Source organism: Drosophila elegans, unplaced genomic scaffold (assembly GCF_018152505.1).
Source record: "Drosophila elegans isolate 14027-0461.03 unplaced genomic scaffold, ASM1815250v1 contig_814, whole genome shotgun sequence".
NCBI lineage: Eukaryota > Metazoa > Arthropoda > Insecta > Diptera > Drosophilidae > Drosophila > Drosophila elegans.
Genome location: NW_024546167.1, coordinates 21,262,070 through 21,273,771, shown reverse-complemented (window position 1 = coordinate 21,273,771; position 11,702 = coordinate 21,262,070). Strand labels below are relative to the sequence as shown.

At 33.0% G+C, this 11,702-nt stretch overlaps 1 long non-coding RNA gene across 4 annotated transcripts; it reads left to right on the top strand.

The window, feature by feature from the left end:
- The first annotated feature begins 3,870 nt into the window (after window positions 1-3,870).
- LOC108137835 lies at window positions 3,871-5,811 on the top strand. Of its 4 annotated transcripts, none has more exons than XR_001774067.2 (4): window positions 3,871-4,047; window positions 4,326-4,397; window positions 5,362-5,522; window positions 5,605-5,811. It is a non-coding gene; the product is annotated as an uncharacterized LOC108137835 (long non-coding RNA). The 4 variants fall into 4 exon arrangements; XR_005977910.1 differs by having other exon boundaries at window positions 4,282-4,397; XR_001774066.2 differs by lacking the exon at window positions 3,871-4,047 and adding an exon at window positions 4,986-5,090 and having other exon boundaries at window positions 4,205-4,397.
- The last annotated feature ends 5,891 nt before the right edge of the window (window positions 5,812-11,702 follow it).

The window sequence follows — 11,702 nt, the reverse complement described above, 5'->3', positions numbered from 1 at the left end:
AGATAGCTCCAATGGAAACAATCGGAAAAAATAAAAAAAAGTTAACTTTTCTAATTTGCAATTTTTTTATTAATTCTTTTGGACATATGAATAGTTTAATAATTTAGAAATCTGCTTTTAATTTTATTAAAATCAAAAAACAAAAGGTGAGAACCCTCATAGCTTTAATGGGTTTTAACGGGTACTCACATAATTCGAAATTTGGGTGTTTTAAAGATGATTAATTTTTGCGATAGCTGCAGGGGTATATAATCTTCGGCTTGCCGAAGTTTTCTCCCTTTTTTGTTATAATATCAAAACCAAAAACCTGAAAATATAAAAAATAAATAAAAATCATATGTTCGGACATAGATATATCTAATCGTCTTGTGATGCTATTTAAGAACACATATACTTTAAAGTGTGAAGAAGATATTTTCATTCTTCGATGCGTTGAAAATGTTTGACTGAAATTATAATAGCCTCTGCAAGGTTATACAAATTGCTAAGTTACCTGCACGGTCAAAGTTAAATTCAAAACATGGCCTCGCCCACTCTAGCCCACAAATCGTGAAAGTAATTGTGTTTCGGTAATATCTATCGCCTGACAAAAACACTTTCCTATAAAGCTTTTATTTTAGAAATGATTATGTCCTCTGCAATTGCTCTGCCGGTAAAACACTACCCTATGCCCTATGTTATAGCGGAATTTTTTTGTTTTGTCACTATATACACATGTGTTTTGACATCGGCATTTAAGTCCGATCGTTATGGTTGATAACCTTGTTAGAAGGTGTGACAAACGAGTTTAAGGGTCCTCAAGAGAACCAAAATGAATCCAGAATCAGTTATTAAAACAAACTCAACATGTTTAGGTACAAATTTTATATTTTATTCGCATTCGTCGTTTTATGCGATCTATATAAAGCCCTTGCTGAAATCAGGAACCATCAGTGCCCCGAAAAAACACCTTACGACACACTAAAAGAAAGCGAGGAAGTTTGTCTAGTGGAACTATCTCCAGTGTTTGAACACATTGCCAACCAGAAGAGGATTGAAAAAGGCGGTGAATATTTATTTAATGAAACGCAGGGAGTGCTGGACAGGATTGAAGGCCATCAAGAAGTCATCAGAAAGAAGTTAAAGGTTCTGCAAGACAGGATCGAAAGCCAACTTACAGAACTTCTAGATAAAATGGATCTAGAGGTAAAAATATTGTCCCAGAAAAAAGCTTTGGAGGAAGCAACTAACGCCCTTCGCCATTCTCTGGAGTTAAAGAAAGTTTCTGTAAATGTCATAGCCATTTCTCAGTTCGAAAAGTTGGGCCTTAGGTACTTTTATATTGAGAAGAATGTCGGGCTGGATTGGTTTAGTGCGGCGAGACAATGTCGTGAGATGGGCGGTCAGCTGGCGTCACCTAAAGACGAGGATGAACTCAACCTTATCCGTCAGAAACTCGATTCCAGGCGGTATTGGCTGGACATCAGTGATCTGCCAAACAAAGACGAATACATTTCTTTGGCCTCCGGTGAGGCAGCCCCTTTTTTGAAATGGAATAAGGGGGAACCCCTTAAGAATCCTAATACCCACTGTGTATATATATATGGCGGACACTATTATAAATATTTCTGTATTGATAGGAATTTATTCATTTGCCAAGCCGAAGACGCCAATAATACAAATGTAAAAATTCATAATAATACGAATATAAATATAGGTATTACCATTAATATTAATTTAAACAAAAAAAAGGAGTGTGAGAGTAATAAAAAATTAGAAGACGAAAAAATCAAAGCAGAAATCGAAAAACAATTAAAAATAAAAGCCGAACAAGAAAGGAAAATAAAATTAGAGAAACAAAAAAAAGAACAACTAGAAAGGAAAAAAAAAAAAAATGAAGAAAAAATAAAAAGGGAAGAAAGAGAAAAAAAAGAAAGAGAAGAAAATGAGGAAAGAAAGAAAAAAGAAAGGGAAAAAGAAGAAAGAGAAAAAAAAGAAAAAGAAGAAAGAGAAAAAAGAGAAAAGAAAGAAAGAGGAAAAAAAGAAAAAGAAGAAAGAGAAAAAAGAGAAAAAGAAGAAAGAGAAAAAAAAGAAAAAGAAGAAAGAGAAAAAAGAGAAAAAGAAGAAAGAGAAAAAAAAGAAAAAGAAAGAAAAACAAAAGAAAAAGAAGAAAGAGAAAAAAAAGAAAGAGAAAAAAAAGAAAGAGAAAAAAAAGAAAAAGAAGAAAGAGAAAAAAAAGAAATTGAAGAAAGAAAAAAAACAGAAAGAGAAGAAAGAGAAAAAGAAAAAAGGGAAGAAAAGGAAAGGAAAGAAAGAGAAGAAAATGAAAGAAAGAAGAAGGAAGAGGAAAAAAAGAAAGAAGAAGAGGAACTCAAAAAGAAAGAAGAGGAAAAAAAGAATGAAGAGGAAAGGGAAAGGGAAAGGGAAAGAAAAGAAAAAAAAAGACAAAAAAAAGAAAAAGAAGAAAGAGAAAAAAAAGAAAAAGAAGAAAAAGAAAAAAAAGAAAAAGAAGAAAGAGAAAAAAGGGAAGAAAAGGAAAAAAAAGAAAGAGAAGAGAACCAGAAAAAAGAAAAAGAAAAAGGCCACAAGAAAAAATGTAAAGGAAAAAAAAAGTGTAAAAAAATTAAGAAAAAGAAGAAGAATAAGAAGAAGGATACAGATACGAATTATTATAGCTATGATTATTATCCTAGTCTTACATGGTCACTTAGTCCCGATTGGAACTACTTATATTACTGGTGGTAAACGTATCCAAGTGGCATGTTCTATACGCTTTGATAACTGGCCAGCTTCTCTCCTCAATTTTAAAAGTAAAATTATCTTTTGTAAATAAAGTGGAATCTTATTATCTGCACACAATCAATAGTTTTTTTTACGTTCATTTGTCAAAAGAAAATACGTTTTCTAGTATATGTTTTAATTTTTAAGAGAACGGAAACAAACTTCGGCAAACTTAGGGTTATATTTACTAGCAGCTACAATACGAAATAATCTTGTTTTTAAATAACTTTTAATCGGATCATCGGATTCATACACTGGTAAAAAAATGGAATAGTAAAAATAAATATGCGCATATTGAATTGTAAAATACGTATTTCATATTTAAAGTAAATATAAAAATATTGAAATTAAATACAAAACGTATTAAATTCCATAATTTAATATTAAAATATTTAAATCAATGTGGTAAATATTGAGTTTAAATTTTGGGCAATTTGTTTTAAATTTTATCATATTAAAATTGAAAATTTTCAGACTAAAAAAAAAACATAGTCAAATTAAGAATGTGTCATATTTAATTATAGTACGAAAACTGAAAATTATTTTGAGTTTTTAATGACTTTTACAATAAACAAAACATTATTACAGTTGATATTGTCAATTAAATTTCAATAGCTCAATCTTAGGGAAATATATTTAATAAATATGGTACTTAATATTTTTAAATTTAAATCTAATATTATTTGTATTAATATCTATGTCTAAAGTATTATATTGAAAATGCTCAATATTTAAATTTAATATGAATCGTTATACATAACAAATTAAATTTAAATATTATTTTTGTTACTTTAAATATTATTCCTATTTAATTTAAAGTTGTAGTCGAGGCCCGCATTTTATATTTAAAAATAAATACAAAAATTATATTTTATTTTTTTGTTTTGTTCCATTAATTTAGACGAAACTCTTAAATTTATTACGTTCGTAACTAAATTAAAATAATGTTAAATAAATGGAACAAAAGTCATAATTATCCATACATATGTACATACATATGTGTATAACAAATTCTAAATGCGCATTTTTAGCGGTCTTTTTTCTCCGTTATTCGCTGTTTCTTTGAAACGGATTCACACACACATATGTACATATGTGTGCCCAGATCACTTCTCTTCGTATTCAGCATTGCACGGCGCGTGCCATCATTTCTAAGTCGCAGTTGTTGTGTCGTGTAGTGAAAATTAAAGTTTAATTGCTGATGCCGCGATCTCATCAGAAACACAAATCAAAGATAGTGAAGTGCTAAAATAATTAATCTGGATCGCGATTCTTACACGTTATTGGGTGAATAATTCTGCAATAAATTTGTTTTAGCCTTTATACCCACGCTTGATATATATATGTATGTACATGTGTTGGTATGCATGTACATACATATGTATGTGCAGCGTTCGTTTACCGCTTAATTGCCGTTAGATTTAGTTTGGAAGCCACTAGACACGGTTAACGAACTCTGCACATACATGCATATATTTGTATGTAAGTGTGTGAGAATATTTAAAAACAAATATCTTCTAGAGTTATTCACATACATATTAACTGTGTATTTTACCGCGATCTAGTTTAACATAATTAACCCTCAAGATAAAGATCACGCCAAGATTAATTTTAAGCTTCGGAAGCATAACTATTTGGTAAGTACCGATCTAAAAATAAAAATATAAATGTGGTAATGTTATGTTTGTACATACATACGCACGCTGCGTAAACATGTTTGTACATATGCATGCATGTGCAGCGTGCGTTTACCGTTTTAGTTACCGCCCAAAAAAATTAACAAAAAAAAAGCGGTAAACGCATTCTGCACATGCATGCATATGTGGCTGTATTGAGAATAGAATAAAAAACAAGTACAATAATAAAAGAAAGTAATAATAAAAATAAATATGTGAATAATATAAATATAAAAGTATTTAAATTAAATATTAAATCATAATATTAAATACTTTGCATATTTAATAGAAAGACTTAAAATGTACCTATTTAAATTAATGTAAAAAATATTAGATTTAAAGTGGTTAATCGTTGTTTAAAAAAATATATATTTAAGTTTAATATGGTTTAATTTAATACTCACATATTTAAATTTAATATTTCATTTTTTATCAACTTACTCTGCAGTACCGTTTATTACGTTTTCTTTGATTCCCTGATAATTCATTTACATTCATATTTTTACGCATGTTTACATATATATGTTTTAAGATCTTAACTTGAATTAGGTTATCACGCTCATCCTTGCCGGAAGAAATACAAATTTTGCACCCATCCTCAAACACGCCGAGAATAAAATTTGATTACAGCAGCAAAGCTCATAGAAGTGTTTGGTAAGTGCCGTTTTTTATAATTTATTAACATTTCAGGGACCGCTAGTAGCATAATGTGTTAATTTTTGCATGCATAAAAGAATAAAAAGATTTCAAGCTGCGAATACTTGATTTGATTTTTTAAAATATTACAAAGTAATATTAATATTTTAAAAAATAAAATCAATCAAATCGATAATAATTACAATAAATTAGCATAGAACAATCCCTAGTGATACCGTAATATATGACTTGGAAAAACCCAAGTTAAGAAAAAAAAATCTAATTTCAGATACAAATCGATTTTAATTTAATGTTCCCTGGAAAGGAAAGGCGCATTAGCTTCAAAATGGGAAGCGTTTAAGAAGAAAATACAACAGTACTATGCGTATAATATCCACAACGTGAACAGAAGGAAGCTGTTTATGAATTTCAAGAATTCAGAGACTATTGGTAAATTACATTATGAAATATATTGTTTTATTTTTTAATTAAAATTCATATTTTTGTCTTTCTTTTATTTCTTTTTCATCAGACTTTATTTTCACTATCCTGCTCCCCTCAATTTTATCGCCCAATACATGGTACTCTTCAAAAGCATCAAAAACCAGAACTCCCTGGAAAGTCTAGTCCTTCGAGTGAACTCCATTGCCGACTATCGCCAAAGGATTGCAGAATCTGTCGGTAAAAACTATTCGAATTTAAAAACAGTTCAACCGTGTATGTTTGTAAAAAGCCACAAAGCAAATTCTTTAAAAACATGTGCAATATGAAGTGAGTGTTAAAAACTACGTTCTTTGATATATAGGCCGTACTGTATATAAATTTTGCTTAAATAAAATGATTACAAAAAAAAAATGAACTGCTCAATGTTTTTCTTATGTTAATAAACGGTTTTGAATAATTTAAATGAATGTACCCTGCATTTGATTTAAATATAATAAATATTTATATTTAAGACGCTAAATAATACATGTTATATAATTCATATTTAAACTAAATACTTTAATATTTAAATTCAGTGAAATTGTTATTAAAATTAAATATGAATTGCACTGTATTTAAGTTTGGAATATTTAATTTATAGATGTTTTATATTAACATTAAATACGATTATAAATCAAATTAAATATTTTAATATTTAAAACAAAGATGCACCGTATTTAACTTAAATTTATTTCATATTAATTCAAATACGGTTTATACTTAAATTAAATATTTTAATATTGAAAACAAACATGTTTCATTATTACTTCAAATACGATTTCTAGTTAAATTAAATGTTTTAATATTTAAAATAAATACGCATCGTGTTTAATTTAACTATGAATTATGTTTAACTTAAATATGGACCAAATTTAAATTAAATATTAAAAATATTGAAAATTACTCTGTAAGTATTTAAATTAAATTCGAAAATCAAATTAATATGGTGCATATTTAAAGTAAATATAAACGGATTTGGATGAAAATCAAAGCGAAAAATATTTAAATTGAATACAAAATATTTAAATTTACTACTTTTTTTTTACCAGTGTAGCCAACTGTCTTGCAGTCGGCGTTTATTTTCAAGGAAAACGCAACCTGCCTACAAAACTGGTACTCTTCAGCCAGCAGCTGCTCCGATTTTTAAATTTTGTACTTTCGCATTTGCGTATTTGAGACAAGTTTTTTAACTTTTTGTAAATTTTTTGGTTGGTTTAATACATTCCGATATTATGCTTTGAAAGGTATGCCACTCAGGTCATTTCTACGTACACGCTCATATCACATTTATCTCGAGCCTGCTCTTTTATAACTAACACTCATATTCTTAAAGTTATAATACGATATTTAATGCTCAAATTTTCTTCACAAATCATATACGAGATAAATTCTTCTTGGAATTATTTCTTGATCTGGAGATATAGTGGGTATAGTACATTTTAATGAGTTTGAAAATACATGCTTTGTTTTTCTTATCTTATCTGCTTTGGAAAACCATCATACAAATTTGAAATTATATTTTAAAAGAAATATTCAAACTCTTGGAATAGGTGACTAATACTGTAATCCACCGAACAAAAACCATCTCAAATCAGACATTACTGTTCTTTAAATGGCTTTCGTTTTTATTAGCAAGAGAGATGATTGAAAATTTTTTTGAGCAATGCTAGATGTTATAATTTAAAAATCTTTCATAAATGTATTACCAGGGCTGGTCAAATTTCTTTCGAATTAATGAGAACTATGCAACAGTTCTTTTGGGGAGATCCTGACGCAGTTCGGGCTTGAATTACAGCAGTTTTTTGTCATTGCTAACTTTGTTTCTCTTATCAACCCGCAGTTGAAAAAACGACCCCCAAAAGTGACAAGCGAGCTAATCGCACTAAATATAAGTTATGAATTTTAAAAACCCTTGTAATTCTGATGAACTATTTTAATATTGGTATAATTCTTGAGTAAAGAGCCTCCCAGTAAAACTGGGTCCCATCTGAACCCATTCACTTCAACTCCATCAAATTCAGCGCCCACTTATTCGTAGTAATAGAACAGAGCAATTGAGAAATGCGGATACATCGTCAACATTTGCGGCTCTTTTCGTCGGAACTCCTCTAATGTTAATGGTAATGTCTGTTGGCGGCACGGCAATTAAAAGGCACGCTCTGTTTGTTGATGTTGGTGCTTGACTCATTGTTGCTGCGGCAGATGAAGCATTGAAAATCAACGATGTCGACAACAAGCTAGCTCCGTCTTAGTTCCAAGCCGAAACCTATGCTTCATCTTTGGATCGTCTGTCTTCAGTCTTAACTCGCCGGTCCTAGGTCCCTCTTGATTCAACTCTAACAATCAACAAACGCTCACGATTGCGATTGACTGAGGGGAATCCGAGAATCGAATGAAGGGGCGGAAAAAATGCGAGAATTGTGCGGTGACTGGGGACCGACAGAAAAGTGCAGGGCGACTATCGACTGTTGGGATCTGTGTACCGTAAGTGATGTTGGTGTCGCCACCTACATCTTGAATAGAGACAAGAGACGACGACAACCAGAACTCTGGCGATGCACTTAGAAAACTTTGCTTCAATATGTTGCAAGTAAAGGCCCAAATCATTTGCGATAGTAAAAAATCCAGCTCAAAGAAGATGGAGCAACTATTAGATACCCGTCACTCAGCTACCCAATTAAAAAAATAAAAACTAGGCTGGTAAGACAATCGATAACACTATCGATACTATCGATGGTCAAACAATTTAGCAAACATCGATAGCTTGTGCTTACCATCGATACTATCGCCCTAGAAAAATGTATTGCGGTATTTTTCTGGGAACTTGGTGGCATTTTGAACTTTTTTCCAGTTTTAAAGTTAATGTTAATACTTTATAGAAGTTATTATTTGCGTTGTTAACCAACGTCAAATAGAAAAAAATAACTCGGAAAGAAGGGGCGAATGGAGTAACCTTATAAAAATATTGGCGAAATAATAGATAACATCAGACACAGGTAATCTTTTCCTTTAAATAGTAAAAGAGTTTGTTTTGCAGTGCAGCATTTTAGGAGCCTATCTCTGTCAGCGGAAGTTGTTCAAGAACTTTTTTTTGATGAATTCTGTTGCACATAATAGTGCATCATTTTCAAGTACCCAAGTACGAGGACTAGACACAATTCTTTGATTAGCCAGCCGGCTGACATGGAGGTTTCACCTCAATCTCGTATTCCCTTATTTTTTGTTAGCATGAGCAGAGGGCGTTTATTGGCATGGCAAAGTAAATTGCATTGAATGTTAATTTCTATGGCAAAACCAAAACGCCGTTAGTGGGACAAAGGGGGGCAGACAATGGCGCTCCATTAATAACTGACAGGACAGGACTGGTCGGGACAGGACAGGAACTCAAAACCGAGGCTCAAATAACGCTTAAAGCTCAAAAGCCACCGACAGGCTACATGAGACTTCGGAGGAGTGGGCGCATTAGTTGGCTTTTGTTTTGGGGCAAACCCTTTTCGCCTGGCTAGAGGCTACAACAATAAATAATAAAATGTTGACACGACAACGTCATAACCTTTGAACGTGAAAATACAGACCACAGACTCAAATGGGAGAGACAAAGTCGAAATCTTTTGCGTGGGCTGTGGACTTTATCTCCTTCGCTCTTCTCCTTTCGCAACTGCATTCAATAAGCCTCTTCCCTGAATAGTTTGTTAAAGCAAAAGACCCACTGAGGTTTCGACCTTCACGCCACATTTACCCGATTCGATTCAAGTTGAGTTATGTCCAACTTGTAAACGTCGCCCGATAGGCATCTTTTCCACACAGTAGCGGCGCCCAAGGGGAGCAATTCGTATCCGTGAATATTAATGAAATGGTAAAGGCAAAAAGAAAGTGCAGAAAAAGCTAGTTTTAGTTTGCCTTTTGGTAAGGATTGTCTCAGTTTGAATTAAAAGTTGCATTTGAAATCCGAATCGGTCTTAATAAAATATGAAAATGTATCTGCCAAAAGTTAATCAACTAATCCGTTTGAAATTTTTTTAGTGGTTGCTTAGGATGTTCAAACTTTATAGCCAATTAGACTTTGGTCATTAAAGCTAAGGTTAGTAAATATAACGAAATTAATATTTTTAATTTTAACTTACCATATTCTTCTAAATTCGTATATTTATTATTCGCACATAACTCTGTACTGGGAAGTTTTAAACTGGCACATCCCTTTGATAAAATGAATTCGGGGACTACGCACATGGTGGGCATAATTGGGAGCAGTAGTCGAAACAATGGCGGCTTAGATATCGCTGCAGGTGGCAGTTCCGAGCCTTCGGCTGCAGTGCGGCAACTCACAAGTTGGCAGTTGCCAATTGGCTATCGGGCACACTGGTCGCCAAAGCCAAGCGGCAATTTAGCAATTGAGCAAGTGAACATGTCGCCGGCTCATTACAGGCTGCCAAAAATATCGAGGCTGCTGCTGGCTTATGTTTTTCGCCTGGCCTAATCGCAAACGAAATCGAAAAGCGAACAACCAAGGTGCACTCAATTGGTAAGGAAGGGGAACCCGCTACACACAAATAAACATTTATATGGTTTTTAAAACGGTTACAATTCCGACTATATAAAGTATATGTAGTCTTGATCAGCATTACTAGGGGAGTCGATCCGACCGTCCGTTTCTACGCAAACTAGGCTCTCAGTTTAAAGATTTATGTCAAAGCTTGCTTTCTTTCTCGTTATATATATTTTTCCCCAATAATTCAAAATGATAAGGTTTTCTGTAAATTTAAAATACATCTCATACTTTCTACATAGACAGAAAAAATGTATATGTTTTCAATTAATATTTTAATATTAATATTTTAAAATATCACACTGATCGCGTTTGCTGTGTAATATACTTAAATCATATTAAGCTTTTTCTTTCTCTGTAGGAAATAGTATGGGACTAGGTGCCGGAGGTTCTCTGTGCGATTTGTTTCTTGACTCTGCGGCGGCCTCACATCAAATCAAATTAAAACGACTGCCTGTCGATTCGACTGACTTTGATTTTCATTTCGATTTGCTGACAATTTTCAGCCGTCGAGCTTAGTTTTTGTGTGTCTTAATTGGTTGGTATGATAAGATGTGTGTTCATGTTGATGTGGCTGCCATTTGGTTGCTTGGATTGAGGTTTCACTTCTCGATGCAGATAATGGCAATTAGCTGCGAGGCGCGGGTGAAGCCGAAGCTTATTCGGGGACACGCAAAAAGTGCCCGATCCCAGTTTCCTTCACCATCGCACCCGTTCTATCTCTTTGCATAATTCTCTCATTAGTCAGCCTTTTTGCCGGGCCGTTGTTTTCGAAAGTCGAAGTTCAAGTTTTTAAACCGCAACCAACAGCAGCAGCAACATGCAACAGGAGGCAGCAACAGCAGCACAGCAACAGCAGCACAAGACAAGACAAAACCAACACCCTCGTCGTGAGTGGACCTCGATCTGACCAAATACGGGTGAAATAAATCAACGGACCGAGCACTAAACGATTCTGCCCCAGGGCAAATATGAAACATAAGCCAAATTAAGCAGCTCGCCATCGCTCACAAATCGATCAGAGCAAGCTTTTCATTTTGGTTTGAGCTTCGAATCAGCTATGCAGATTTTTCGCCCGTTATTAGAACAATCTGCGAGGTGTGTGGGCACGAGGAAATGTGTCAACGCTCCAAAAAAAACAAAACAACCAAAACTGAAACCAAAAGTGAGCCTGGAACTGGAACTCGCCTGGAGGCGACAAAATATTGGCCTTTTGTTATGTAAATTGTTTGTTTCTGTTGCACCCTGTAGTTTTTTTTAGAGCGTATGTGGCTTCTAAAAATAGTTTAATAACCAACTCCTTAATGGTTAATGTGTTAAAGCTTACCTTTTCAGGCAATACGATTTTGAAATGTTTAACTTTACATGTCAATGTTAAAAATGTTTCTTCTTTTTTATTTGTATTTTAAAATTTATTCAAATATCGAAGAACAGTACACAATATGTATTTATAGGGTGGGTTGAAGTTGCAAAAATTGGTTTTTCATACATGCACAATGCCATGGGAATGCAAATTTTTTTTTTGCTGCCTCAAATATTTTGGCATTTGCGCATTAATTTTGTCTGCCCCGCGAGATTCTCCTCCCGAAATTATCGGTGGC